Source organism: Lissotriton helveticus, chromosome 2_2 (assembly GCF_964261635.1).
Source record: "Lissotriton helveticus chromosome 2_2, aLisHel1.1, whole genome shotgun sequence".
Taxonomy (NCBI): domain Eukaryota; kingdom Metazoa; phylum Chordata; class Amphibia; order Caudata; family Salamandridae; genus Lissotriton; species Lissotriton helveticus.
The window spans coordinates 52,666,857-52,681,199 of NC_136060.1; positions in this window are offsets into that span (position 1 = coordinate 52,666,857).

Here is a 14,343-nt window from a genome sequence, read left to right on the forward strand (position 1 = left end):
CACCACCACCCACATGGCCAGTCCACATCAACAGTACACCCCAAAAAAACAGAAAAACAGCCAAAAATCACCAGAAACCAATGCCATCCAGGATGTTTACATTAAAGAGAGTGAGACCACACTACAGGCACACTCAGTCCATGCACCACTACCCCTTGGCAAAAGGCCCCACCAGCAGCCCCAAACAAACGACAAAAAACAATAAAATCAGCACAATCCCAGCCCATCCATGGCCTCAATGGTGTTTACATTCAAGAAGACACCCCTCAGAAACACTAGGCCCATGCAACACTCACTACCCCTGGGCATAATGGATGAAAAGTAGGCAAAATAAGTGCAGGCCTCAGACACTGCCTCTCTTCAAAATGGCCCCTTACACCCCAAGCACATGTTGCCTGTACCAGCCAGCACTCAAGATGGCCACCACCACCACCCACATGGCCAGTCCACATCAACAGTACACCCCCAAAAAACAGAAAACCAGCCAGAAATCACCACAATCCAATGCCATCCATGATGTTTATATTAAAGAGAGTGAAACAACACCACAGGCACACTCAGTCCATGCACCACCACCCCTGGGCAAAAGGCCACACCAGCAGCCCCCAAAAAACGACAAAAAACAATAAAATAAGCACAATCCCAGCCCATCCATGGCCTCAATGATGTTTAAATTCAAGAAGACACCCCACAGAAAGACTAGGCCCATGCAACACTCACCACCCCTGGGCAAAGGGCCACACCAGCAGGCCCAAAAAAACGACAAAAATCAGCACAATCCCAGCCCATCCATGGCCTCAATGGTGTTTAAATTCAACAAAACAGTTGTATCATGCACCCCGAACCAACCCTGGTCCTACTGGATACTGTGGCTACCCACAATATAATTTATTTAATGTTCTGAAAAAGTTCCAAAATTGTACTTGCAGCAACTGTAATGCCCCAAACAAACTTACTTGTGAAAGTTGATTTCTAATCCAAAAGTGATCCAAAGACAGTCAAAAAGGCCTCAAATCCAAATATCCAGCAGCACCCACAAAAAGTAATCCTTCCAGCTCCAGATCCAAATGAAAGTGACCAGGAGATGGACAAAGCACTGGGAGGAGCCTGCTGGACAGGAACAGGAAGTTGGAGACTGTGGGGCACTTCCTTCCTCCCCCCCCCCCAAAAATGGACTCCTTGCAAAAAAAAAGGCCATGCAAATGTCAACCTGAGAAGTGATTCTGATAAAAATCATAATTTTCTGAAGGTTTATCCTGTTTGCTGGTGATTTTCTTGTGCAGAATTGCAAAATCTCTATTTCGCGAGTGCGAGATTGTTCCTTTCCGCCGCAACTACGTGTTCACAATTGCGAACTCTCGCGAGGTGTGCTGTGCAAGGTGGCAAGCCGCGATTACGTATTCGCGGGCGCCAAACTCCCGCGGGATCACGCAGCAAGATCCAAAATGGCGCGGCACTCGCAAAATATGATCGAGAAAAACAACTTGGCAAACGCTTAATGACGGAAAGTGAACGCCGTGAACCACGCCGCGCGCCGCAACCAAGCAAAAAATCCGCCGCGAGCGGATTCACGGATTTTCGACAAATTCGCGAGAGTTCGCGGATTGCGAATTTGCCGAAAATCCGAAAAATCCGCGATCGGAGCGGATTTTACGCCCATGCTTAGTCAAGTCATCATTATTTTGCTCACATGCCACCCCAGTTCAGTCCTGGCCATAGGCAAATTAGTCTTGATCCGTGCCTCACGGCAACTATCCAGCCCGAACTGCCAAGCCCAGTCCTCCCTGGACCAGAAACAAGCATCCTAGGACTGGTTTCGGGGCTTCACCCCTCATAAGCCAGGATAGCTTGAACGCAGTGGCACAGTGAGCCTGCTACCCAGGTGCACTTAAGGTGAGAAAGCAAAAGACACACTATTGATAGACAAAATGCATAACAAATTATTACATTCACCCACAATCAAGAGACCTGGGTTAAATCCATCATTCTTTTTCTCACCGTCCCACCCAGTTCAGACCTCGCCATATGCAAATCAGTAATGACCTTGTGACTTATGGGAACAGTCCAGCCCGAACTGCCAAGCCAGGTCCTCCTTGGCCCAGAAAAAAGCATCCATAAGACCAGTCTTGGGGTTTCACCGATCATCAGCCAGGATAGCTTGAATCCATTGGCACAGGAAGCCCGGCATACACATCTGGGAATACCTGGCGCACTTACGGCGAGAAAGATAAAAACACACTGTTGATAGACAAAATGCAGAACAAATCAAAATATTCACTTCAAGTCAAGAGATCTGGGTTAAATCCATCAGTCATTTGCTCACCATGCTGCCCCAGTTCTGCCCTGGCCATATGCAAATCAGTCTTGAGCCTGTGCCTCACGGGAACAGTCCAGCCCGAACTGCCAAGCCCAGTCCTCCCTGGACCAGAAACAAGCATCCTAGGACCGGTTTCGGGGCTTCACCTCTCATCATCCAGGATAGCTTGAACACAGTGGCACAGTGAGCCTGCTGCCCAGGTGCACTTAAGGTGAGAAAGCAAAAGACACACTATTGATAGACAAAATGCATAACAAATTATTACATTCACCCACAATCAAGAGACCTTGGTTAAATCCATCATTCTTTTGCTCACAGTCCCACCCAGTTCATACCTGGCCATATGCAAATCAGTAATGACCTTGTGACTTATGGGAACAGTCCAGCCCGAACTGCCAAGTCAGGTCCTCCTTGGCCCAGAAAAAAACCATCCATAAGACCAGTCTCGGGGTTTCACCGATCATCAGCCAGGATAGCTTGAATCCATTGGCACAGGAAGCCCGGCATACACATCTGGGAATACCTGGCGCACTTACGGCGAGAAAGATAAAAACACACTGTTGATGGACAAAATGCAGAACAAAATTTTCACTTCCAGTCAAGAGATCTGGGTTAAATCCTCAGTCTTTTGCTCACCATGCTGCCCCAGTTCTGACCTGGCCATATGCAAATCAGTATTGGCCCTGTGCCTCATGGGAACAGTCCAGCCCGAACTGCCAAGCCAGGTCCTCCCTGGACTGATAAAAGCATCCTAGAACCGGTTCCAGGGTTTCACCCCTCATCAGCCAGGATAGCTTGAATCCAGTGGCACTGTAAGCCCAGGAACCATGTCTGGCCATTCCCAGCGCACTTAGGGAGAGAAAGCAAAAGACAAATTATTGATGGATGGAATGCATAACAAATCAAAACATTTCCCTGGGATGGGGATTGACTGCCTGGGTTTGGAGTGTTGGGGGCTAGGGCTGGGGAGGTGCAGTGTCTCCAGAGAGTCTGATGAGTCAGGGCTGGGCTGAATAGACCCAGACTGCATTTAGAGTTGGGGAGGAGATTTCCTTTCACCTGAATGGGACTGTTCTGCCTTCCGCAATGCTGTCTCCATCTCCTGCCAAAAAGCTGCACCAAAGAGGACAGAACTGGCTTTCACTGAGCACAGGGCTACTCTGCCACCAGAGAAAAAAGGATTTTGTAGTACAAATATTGGAGCCCAGACCCCAGAACTTTATATCACTTCCGGGAATCAAAAGGAACCTTTGCAAAGGAGAAGAGCTGGAGAAGGTGAGGAGGAATAATGCCCCTGTGCTGTTTTGCCGTCTTGGGTTGGCCTGCAGTACCTACTTGCTGCCAAGGAAAGGAGAAGGACTTTGTTGTTTGCTGTGTCCCACGCTTGACCAAGATTTCCAAGGGCTTGAATTAAAGCTTGCCTCCTGTTCTGAAGTCTTAGGGACACAAAGACTTAATTTCTTCTGTGTTTCTGCATCTGGAACTCCTGTTTCATCTGCCACAGAAAGAAATTGCAACACTGATGCCGGCGAGCAATGCCATAACCTGCACCGAAGCCATGGTCACCACTCGTGAAGAGCATGACCCACCGCCTGACTTGCACCATAGGCCCTACGCCTGCTGAGGCTGTATCACATCAACTCCAAAGCTGTCACCGAGGCCACTGCCTGCACCAGAGCTGAGGACACTGCTCGTGATCTCCACGATGTACTGTCCTGACTCGTACCACAGCCTCGCATTCCCCGACACCGGTGCTTCATCAATGCAGAGCCGATAGTCGACGTGGGTGACTCCCGAATCCATTGACATCGTACGCTTGTGAGGAACCGATGCCTCGCCACCATCGTGACGTCACCTCCCCATTACAGTAAGGAACCGATGTCTCATCTACCCTGCATTGCAGTAAGGAATCAAGGCTTCACCTCCCCTGGAGTTGTAAAGAACCGACGCCACCCAGCGCCAACGAAGCATCACCTCTCCATTGCCAGGCACCATCTTTGCTTTCATTTTTTCCAAAGTGCCGTTCTTTGGGGGTCTGCTTCACTCCACACTTGACGCCGCACACTTAGCGGTCGGTGCATACTTTGGGATTTTCATTCCTCACAACATTGCTACAAACTTTATTAGAGTGGAAAACCTATTTTTGAGGATATCTTGATAACTGTATTGTGGATTTGTGTTGTTTGGTTTTGTTTGGTTTAGATAAATATTACTTATTTTTCTAAACAGGTGTGGTGTCCATTTGTAGTGTTTTCACTGTATTACTGTATGTGTTCGCAAATGCTTTACATACTGCCTCTGATATAAGCCTGTCTGCTTGTGCCAGCTACCAAGGGGGTGAGCAGGGGTTATTTTATAAGTGTATCCTCCTTTACCCTGACTAGGAATAAGGATCCAACTTGGACAAAAGGTACCTACCTCTGCCAACCTGAGAACCCGATTTCTAACACTGCGGTGAGGATCTGGACTTGCATTTGTGTCTTACATACAGTGATTTGTGTACACTGCTAATAGAGTGCAGACAATTACACAACCACATACATTTGGTAGAACTTTTTCCTTGGAATTTTTCGCAACTTGAGAACTGCCAATTTCCACCATGAGTAAACCAGCAGCACTTGCATCTGTGGATATTGCATTTGAAGAGGAGAGGGTTGATACCTACACTGTGTCCCAACTTAAAGCTGTCTGCAAAAAAATTAAAATCTTAGTAAGAGGCCTCACCAGAAAGGAGGAATGCCAAAAGGCGCTGACGGCCTGGTTGGAATCAAGGAAATCAGGTGAGCATACAAGGAGCCTATGGTGGAGGTAGAGAATTTAGATCGGCAGCAAGATGGCCTATTGTGCCTGCATGGAGCAAAGTTGCCTTCCGGGGCGCAGTAGTGTGGCTTCAAAGAGTCTGTCTCCAGAGAAGTTGTAGGACAGGGAGCCAAGCCGAGTACATGAGTTGGAGCTTACAAAGTTCAGGCTGGGGAAAAAGTTTGACATGGAGACTAAGAAATTAGAGGTAGAGAAGCAAAAATTGGCCATGGAAGAGAAGATACTTTTAGAGCATGAAAGAGGGTTGAGGTAGTTGGATCTGAAAGCCAAAAGTCTAGAGACTAATGCTAATGGTGGCAGCGCACCATCAGTGCCTGGAGAAGATAAGGTATACATCCCCAAGGAGGTTAATGAGGATTTCATGAAGCATGAGGACATTGGTCAGTGGTTCAAGGCCAATGAGGTAGCAATGAGGTCTCATCGAGTCCCTGAAAGAGATTGGGGAGTGGGGTTGTGGGACCGCTTTATCATTGAAGGAAGGAAAACATTGCAAGCATTACCCACTGAGGATCAGATGTCCTATGCCCCCATGAAGGAAGCCTTAGTAGCAAGGTATGGATTGACCCCAGAGCTGTACAGGCAGATAAACTGTAAGAAGCTGGGGTGAAGTACCTGGGTGGAGTATGTGCCCTATTTTTGCAGCGCACTGGATGGTTGGGTGAAGGGTAGCAAGGTGAATGATTTACAGTGGTTCTATGATTTGGTTGCAAAGGAGCAGATAATTGTTTTCCAGAGCTACGTCAGCCCTTGATTGACAGTAATACAAAAAACAATGGTTCTGTCGGGAAGAGCAAATCACTTTGATATCACAATTAATGTAATCATTTTGTATACCACAAGCTTGATTTAAACAAGCCAATAGAATGAAACACTTGACCCAAAATTGAAAGAAAAAAGATTTTTTTTGTATTCAGATTACTCTTGGATTATACTTATATACAACGTTAGGGGTACTGTCCATTATACAAACAGTATATTATAAATACATAGGGTGTGTGAATAGTGACTTGTGACTGAATGTGACAGGTGAGACAACATATATACCTAAAATGGAAGCAAGTGATTTGCTCTTCCTGACAGAACCATTGTTTTTTGTATAACTACCCGCCCGGGTTCTGAGGGTTACAGGGTTACCCCATTACACTTAATGGCTTGATTGACAGTAAGCTGACTGACCCCAGGAAGCTTGCTGTGGTGGCGGGCCTGTGAGTCAGTACCAGGGTGCAAAAAGGTTGTGTGAGAGACTCTGCCAAAGGTGGGCAGGGTCCCCAGCAGAAAAGAGTGGGGGGGAACAGTGTAAAAAGAAGGAGTTCCAAAAAGGGCCCCAAAGAACTTCCAGAGGGAACCAAGTTAAGGGTTTGCAGCCTCCCAGTGAAAAGAAGCCATGGGTCCCGACAAGTAAGCCTGTTCATAGGGGTCCCAGGGCATGTTATGGTTGTGGTCAGGATGGCCACTTCCAAGGGGATCCTAGGTGTCCCAAGAAGGTTATCACAGCACCCACTAGTGTACCTCCCCGTGAAATGGCTAGTGTAGCCTTGTGTGAGGAGTTGGGTGCCCAAGAGTGGTGGGGTCCTGCACAAATGTCCCTGCTCTCTTTAGGACAGTGAGATGGTCACAAGAGCTCATCTGTCTTATAACACTCAGAAGTACAGGCAGTGGATGACCATCAATTGCCGTAGTGTGGAGGCTTTGAGAGACACTGGAGCCAGTTTGACAGCTGTCAGTTGTTGGCTGGTGTCTGAGGAGCAGGTGGTTCCCAACACATTCTACCCAGTAGTTGCAGATGGCACTTCAAAGTGCCTTTGCAAAGTGGAACAGGTTCCCTCTGAGGGGTTGCGTCTCAGGCACCTTCAAGTAGCTGTGAGGCCAGCCATGCCTGTTGACTGTCTGCTAGGTAATAAATTGGAGAGCTCCCCTTGGGCAAAGGTGGAGAGGGGGTCTCCTTTAGAGATTGAGTCTGCCTGAGTGAGCGTTTCTAACTACTCAGTCTATGGCAGCGGGTAAGGGCATTCAAGAGGACCTGGAGCCTGAAAAAGTGGCCCAGGTGCCTGCCAGAAAGACAAGAGGCAGGGGACACAGGAAACCAGCTCGAGGTTCCCATGGTTCAGGAGGAGGCAGGCCTTGAGGGGGATGCCCTGGAGCCTACAGGGGAACACGTGGCTGAACTGGGGGACCTGCCTGAGGAGATCCATTGGCAGCAGGTAGGAGGTCCCTTCAGAGAGGAATCCTCCCAGGAGCAGCAGAAATGTCCTTCTCTTGTTGGTTCGGGACAGCAGGCTGCAAACCAGGCACCATGTGATCAGTCTGGATCACATTAGATTTACTAGGAGAATTGAATTCTGTATAGGGAGCCTAAGTTTGCTGAGCCTGGTTCAGACCATGTGCTGGTAGTACCCCAGTGCTTCTTAGCCTTCCTACTGGGTCTGGCATATGGTGTGCCTTTGGCGGGTAATTTAGGGCAAGACAAGACCGTTAAAAGGCTTATCACCCACTTTTACTGGCCCCAAATGCATAAGAGTTCTGATACTCTTTGTAGGTCTTGCCAGACTTGCCAGGCAAGTGGTAAGAGTGGGAAGAAGTGGAAGGCTCCTCTCCAACCTTACCCTGTGGTCAGCACCCCCTTTGGGAGGATGGGTATTAAAATTGTGGGGCCTCTGGACCCCAAGACAGCTATGGAAAACAGGTTTAAACTGGTCTTGGTGGACCATGCCACCTGTTACCCAGAAGCCATCCCTCTCTGGACTGTAAAAGCCCCCGTGGTGGGTTGTGTATTATAGGAGATTTTTTCCAGTGTGGGGTTCCCCAGAGAAGTGATGTCTGAACGGGGTGCCAACTTCATATCTAGGTATATGAAGTCCCTGTGGCAGGAGGAGTGCAGTGTTATCCGCACGTTCACCACTCCTTACCAACCCCAAGGTAATGGGCTGGTTGAAAGATTCAACCATACCCTGAAGGGCATGATTATGGGTCTTGGTATACCCATGAGGCATAAGTGGGATGTCCTCTTACCCTGCCTGTTGTTTTCTTACAGGAGATACTGCAAATATCCTTAGGGTTTAGTCCCTTTGAACTCTTTTATGGGCACCATGTGAGAGGACCTCTAAGTCAAATAAGTCTGGGAGAAAGCTACCATTAAGCATCCCCAGGATGTATATAGCTACATGCTGGCCTTCAGGAACCAGACTAGGCATTTCAGACAACTCGCTCAGGCAAAGCTCGAAGCCAGCCAGGAGTAGATGAAAGATTGGTACGATCTGAATGACACTCTGATCGAGTTTCAGTCTGGCCAGAAAGTGTGGGTTATGGCCCCAGTGGAGCCTTGTGCGCTCAAGGATAAGTGGACTGGACCATTTGAGGTGGTCGAGCACAAGAGTAAAGTCACCTACTTGGTGGACTTGCAGTCTCCAAGGAACCCTTTGCGGGTCCTGCATATGAACCCCCTTGGGCCCCACTTGAAGAGGTCCGAAGTGAGCATGTTCCTAGGAACAGATGATGGAATGGAGGAGGAGACTAAACTTCTTCCCGACCTCCTGTCTGCAAAGTAACAGGATGGGTCAATGGACAGTGTAACCCTCTCTCCCGCCCTGACTTCTGAACAGCAGAATGACTACAGGAAATTGTTGGGGCAGTTCGCTGCTCTGTTCTCCCTGAAAACTGGTGTCGCACAGTGGTGTGTCCATGATTTGGACACTGGGGACAGTCCTCCTGTGAAGAATAACATTTACAGAGTGAATTGCAGGGTCAAGGCTTGTATCAAGGAGGAGGTCTCCAAGATGTTAGCGCTAGGGTGATTGAGCCCTCATACAGCCCTTGGGCCACCTCAGTGGTCTTGGTCCCAAAGGCTGCCGCAACATGTGCCACACCAGAACTCCGGTTCTGTGTGGGCTACCCAGGGATCAATTCATTCACCAGGACTGATGTGCACCATATCCCCAGAGCTGAGGAGCTCATAAATCAGTAGGGAGCTGCCCGGTACAAAAGTATGTTTGACTTAACATCTGGGTACTGGCAGATTGACTTAACTGATGGAGCAAAAGAGAGGTCAGCATTCTCAATGCCAGAGGGGCAGTACCAATTCTGGGTGATGCATTTTGGGTCGAAGAATGCCCCTGCCACCTTTCAGAGGTTGGTCAACGAGATGTTAGCTGGATTGGATGACATCAAAGTGTTCAGAGCCACTTGGGAGGAACATCTGCACCACCTTTGGGAAGTGTTAATGGCTCTGCAGAGGGCAGGCCTCATGATCAAGACAAGCAAGTGTCAGATCGGGCAGGGTTTTGTAGTGTACTTAGGACACCAGGTGGGGAGCGGCCAGGTGGCTCCCCTACAGTCCAAGATTGATACTATTCTGGCTTGAGAACCCCAAAGACCGAGACAGAGGTGAGAACCTTTTTAGGACTCACCGGGTATTACAGGAGATTTGTGAAGGTGTATGGCACCATTGTTGCCCCCTTGACAGAGCTGACTTTGAGGAAGCAGCCCAGAAAGGTGAACTTGACTGGGGCCTGCCAGAGAGCTTTTGATGCCCTGAAATCTGCGATGTTCACGATGCCCGTTCTTAAGGCACCCTACTTCTCAAGGGAATTAATTGTGCAGACAGATGCTTCAGAGCATGGTGTGGGGGCTGTGCTCTCACAGCTAAATGAGGAGAGCCAAGATCAACTTGTAGCCTTCATTAGTAGAAGGTTACTTACAAGGGAACAGAGGAGGAGTGCGATTGAGTGTGCAGCATTTGCTGTGGTCTGGACGCTGAAGAAGCTGAAGCCCTACTTGTTTGGGACTCACTTCCGGGTTCAGACCGACCACAGGCCCCTCAGATGGCTGACGTAAATGAGGGGTGGGAATCCAAAGCTGTTGAGGTGCTCCATTTCCCTGCAGGGGATGGACTTCACGCTGAAACACCGCCCTGGTACAAAACACACCAATACTGGTAGTCTGTCCAGAGTTTCTCTCTTAGTGAAGAGAACTCCCAAGGGGTTGGGTAGTTCTCCCCACATTTCAGCTGGTGAGAACACGTGTTAAACCTGGCATCATTGGCGTAGGTTTCCCCTGTTTTTTTTTGTCTTGACCTCCTGTGTTTTTGCTGTGTTTTGGATTCCGTTTTGCTGGTCTAGATGCTTTGGGCACTTTCCCACTGCTGTTCAGTGCCAAAATGCAAGTGCTCCATTTGTAAATTATTGTTATGGTTTGGGGTTTCCATGATTAGTAGATTGGATTTACTAGTCAGTCCCTAGTACAGTGGACTGTGAGTGCCCTGGGGCCTCTAAATCAAAAGCTGCAAGTGGGCCTGCAGCACTGATTGTGCCACCCACATAAGCAGCATGTAAATGTGACTCAGATCTACCACTGTAGAATCTGTGGGTAGGCTAGTACTTCCATGTCAACTTGGCAAGTGCACCCTCTTACCAGTCCGAAACCTTTCCTTTTCTTACATGTTAGTAACCTATACGGTAGGCCTAAGATACTCCTGTGTGCAGGGTGCAGTGTATGTGAGCGGTAGGACATGCCCTGGTGTGTGGCATATCCTTATAGTGAAATTCTTCCAATTTCGTTTTTCACTATTGCAAGGCTACCTGTTCCCATAGGATTGAATGGGGAGTTTTCTTATAAGATCTTATAAGCCTATCAACCCCTGGGAACAAGGTAAGAAAATAAAGTTTAGTGTGCCTGAACTCAGAATGTTAAAATGCATCTTTTAGTGAGGGTGATTTTAACATTTTGTGTTTGAAAATACCACTTTTAGAAAGTAGGTTTTTCTTGCTTAGCCATCCAGTATGCCTCTGCTGGGATGAGTATTGATTGTCTGGGATTGGAGTATCAGCGGATGGAGAGGTGAAGTGGCAACAGAGATTCTGATGAGTCAGGGCTGGGCTAAATAGAAATGGGCTACACTTAGAGTAGGGGAGGAGATTTCCTTGGTATGCCTTCCACAATGCTGTCTCCACCTCCTGCCAGGAAGCTGCACCAGAGAGGACAGAACTAGTTTTGAATGAGCACAGGGCTTCTCTGCCCCCAGAGAACAAAAGATTGTGTAGTATAATTATTGGAGTCCAAACCCCAGAACTTTAGATCACTTCTGGGAATCAAGAGGAACCTTTGTCAAGGAGAAGAGCCAGAGACGTTGAGGAGGAATACTTCCCCTGTGCTGTTTTGCTGTCAGGGGTTGGTCTGCAATGGCTGCTTGCTGCCAAGGAAAGGAGAAGGACTTTGCTCTCTGCTGCATCCCCTGCTTGAGGAAGATCTCCAAGGGCTTGAAATAGAGCTTGCCTCCTGTTCTGATGTCTCAGGGACACTAAGACTTAATTTCTTCTGTATTTCTGCATCTGGAACTGCTGTTTCAGCTTCCACAGAAGGAATTTGAAACAATGACGCCAGCAAGCGACGCTGTAACCTGCACAGAAGCCGGAGGCAGTACTCGTGAAGAACACAACACACCGCCCTGACTTGCACCGTAGGCCTGACACCTGCTGACGCCCTATCACATTGACTCCAAAGCCATCACCGAGGCTGCTGTCTGCACCGGAGCCAAGGACACCGCTCATGACATCCACGACAAACCGTCCTGACTTGCAATGCAGGCCTGACTTCATGAATGCTGCTGTTTCATTAGCGCTGAGCCGGTCCTAGGTGAGTGACTCCCAAATCCATTGACACTGCACCGTCGCAAGGAACCGATGCCTCACTTTCACCGTGACATCACCTCCCCGACACAGAAAGGAACAGAAGTCTCATCTCCCCTGCATCACAGTAAGGAACTGAGGCTACACCTCCTCTGGGGTTAAAGGAACCGCCGCCGCCAACGAAGCATCGCCACCCCAACACTATGCACTGTCTTCGCTTTCATTGTTTTCAAGGTACTGTTCTTTTGGGGTCTGCTTGACTCCGCAATTCACGCGGCACGCTTCGCCATTAGCGCCGTACTTTGAGATTTTCATCTGTCATGACGTCCTAATAACTCCAGGTGGACTTATTTTTTGCTACAAACTTTATTTGAGTGAATAACCTACTTTTAAGGATTTCTTGATAACTGTATTGTGGATTTTTGTCATTTTGGTCTTGTTTGGTTTGGTGCCCATTTGTAGTGTTTTCACTGTATTACTGTATACATTCACAAATGTTTTACACTCTGCTCTGAGATATGCCTGTCTGCTCATGCTAAGCTACCAAGAGGGTGCTCAGGGTTTATTTTAGAAGTGTATCCCCCTTACCCTGACTAGAAAGAAGGGCCCCTATTTAGACAACGGTACCTACCTCTGCCAAATAGAGACCCCAATTTCTAACCAATATCATAACAAATATATGTACATCATAACAATAGCTATAGCTATAGGCTCAACCTTTCAGTAATGCTACAGTAATACACACATATATATATTGTATACAAACGAGTTGGTAGTGGTGTTCCAAAGAATTGGAATAAACCGCACATACACTACTTAAAATATATGAGAAAACAGTGCTGGATTAAATAGTCAAAAGAATCTCTCCAAGTATTGGAGACGGAGTGCTGCAAGGACCTATATCCCCCACTACCAGGAAGGACCAAGAACTCTTAATCCAAGAGAATTAACGAGTGTGTACAAAAGCAAACAAATAGGTCAGGAGAGCACAATCCTATAAAGTAGCTGCGTATAAACTGATATAATATACAGTCAAAGTAACATGTAGCTATGAATGAGGTCAGAAACTTTTTAGGCGTAATGAGACGAAAGGAAAAATAAAGTTCCGGTTTTGGATCTTCTTATTCTTTATTAATTATCAACGTAATTCTCAAGTTCATAAAACAACAGCCGACACGTGTTTCGTCTGTACTTAGAGTAAGTACAAAGACTTTTTCAAGGCAAAATAAGGTAGCGTAATTCGACACAGATAGTGTCAGACAGTCTGAAGGGAACAATAAATTACATGATCCAGCAAAAAAAACGGAAAGAAACCAAATCCGCAGTGTCCAAATGTGTGGACCGAATAGTTGGGCAGCAAGGTAGGTACCGGAATGGGGTTAGTCTCCCAAGGTATCTAGTGCATAGAAACGTAGAAATGTCCATACAGTAAAACCATACACAATATCACAGAGGATGGCGAAGGGAGCAAATAAAGTATCTCCCTGACCAGACCAATGAAATCACACCTGGTCAAAAGAATTGTCAATAGTGGAAACTGTGCTGCCACACACGTCATAGATTAAGTCATTATGAAAAACCACATCTGATAATGGTTTTTCAGGACCGAGTTGATCGTGTCTCTCAAAATTAGATAAGTATCACCGGCGTGCTATACGATCACTTGTGAGCCGGATCAGACGTAATGAAGAAGCAGGCACCACATAATAATGGCACTTCATAAGCGAAGTGCCATTATTATGTGGCAGCACAGTTTCCACTATTGACAATTCTTTTGACCAGGTGTGATTTCATTGGTCTGGTCAGGGAGATACTTTATTTGCTCCCTTCGCCATCCTCTGTGATATTGTGTATGGTTTTACTGTATGGACATTTCTACGTTTCTATGCACTAGATACCTTGGGAGACTAACCCCATTCCGGTACCTACCTTGCTGCCCAACTATTCGGTCCACACATTTGGACACTGCGGATTTGGTTTCTTTCCTGTTTTTTTGCTGGATCATGTAATTTATTGTTCCCTTCAGACTGTCTGACACTATCTGTGTCGAATTACGCTACCTTATTTTGCCTTGAAAAAGTCTTTGTACTTACTCTAAGTACAGACGAAACACGTGTCGGCTGTTGTTTTATGAACTTGAGAATTACGTTGATAATTAATAAAGAATAAGAAGATCCAAAACCTGAACTTTATTCTTCCTTTCGTCTCATTACGCCTGAGAAGTTTCTGACCTCATTCATAGCTACATGTTACTTTGACTGTATATTATATCAGTTTATACGCAGCTACTTTATAGGATTGTGCTCTCCTGACCTATTTGTTTGCTTTTGTACACATATATATATATATACACGAATCACAGGTAAGATGGTAGAATAATGGGCTAGGACTTGGAGGAGAGCAGAGATTGCCAGTACTACTAGTAAAGTACTAGTAGGGCTACTGAATTCACTAACTTGGTTACTGGCACTTTGGTACATTTCAGGACTAGATGTTTCATTCATGCTGGTAAGTTGGAAGAAACCAAACGTCCAGTAACCACCGTCCACCCCCACACAAAATAATATGAACGTGTATACTATGTTT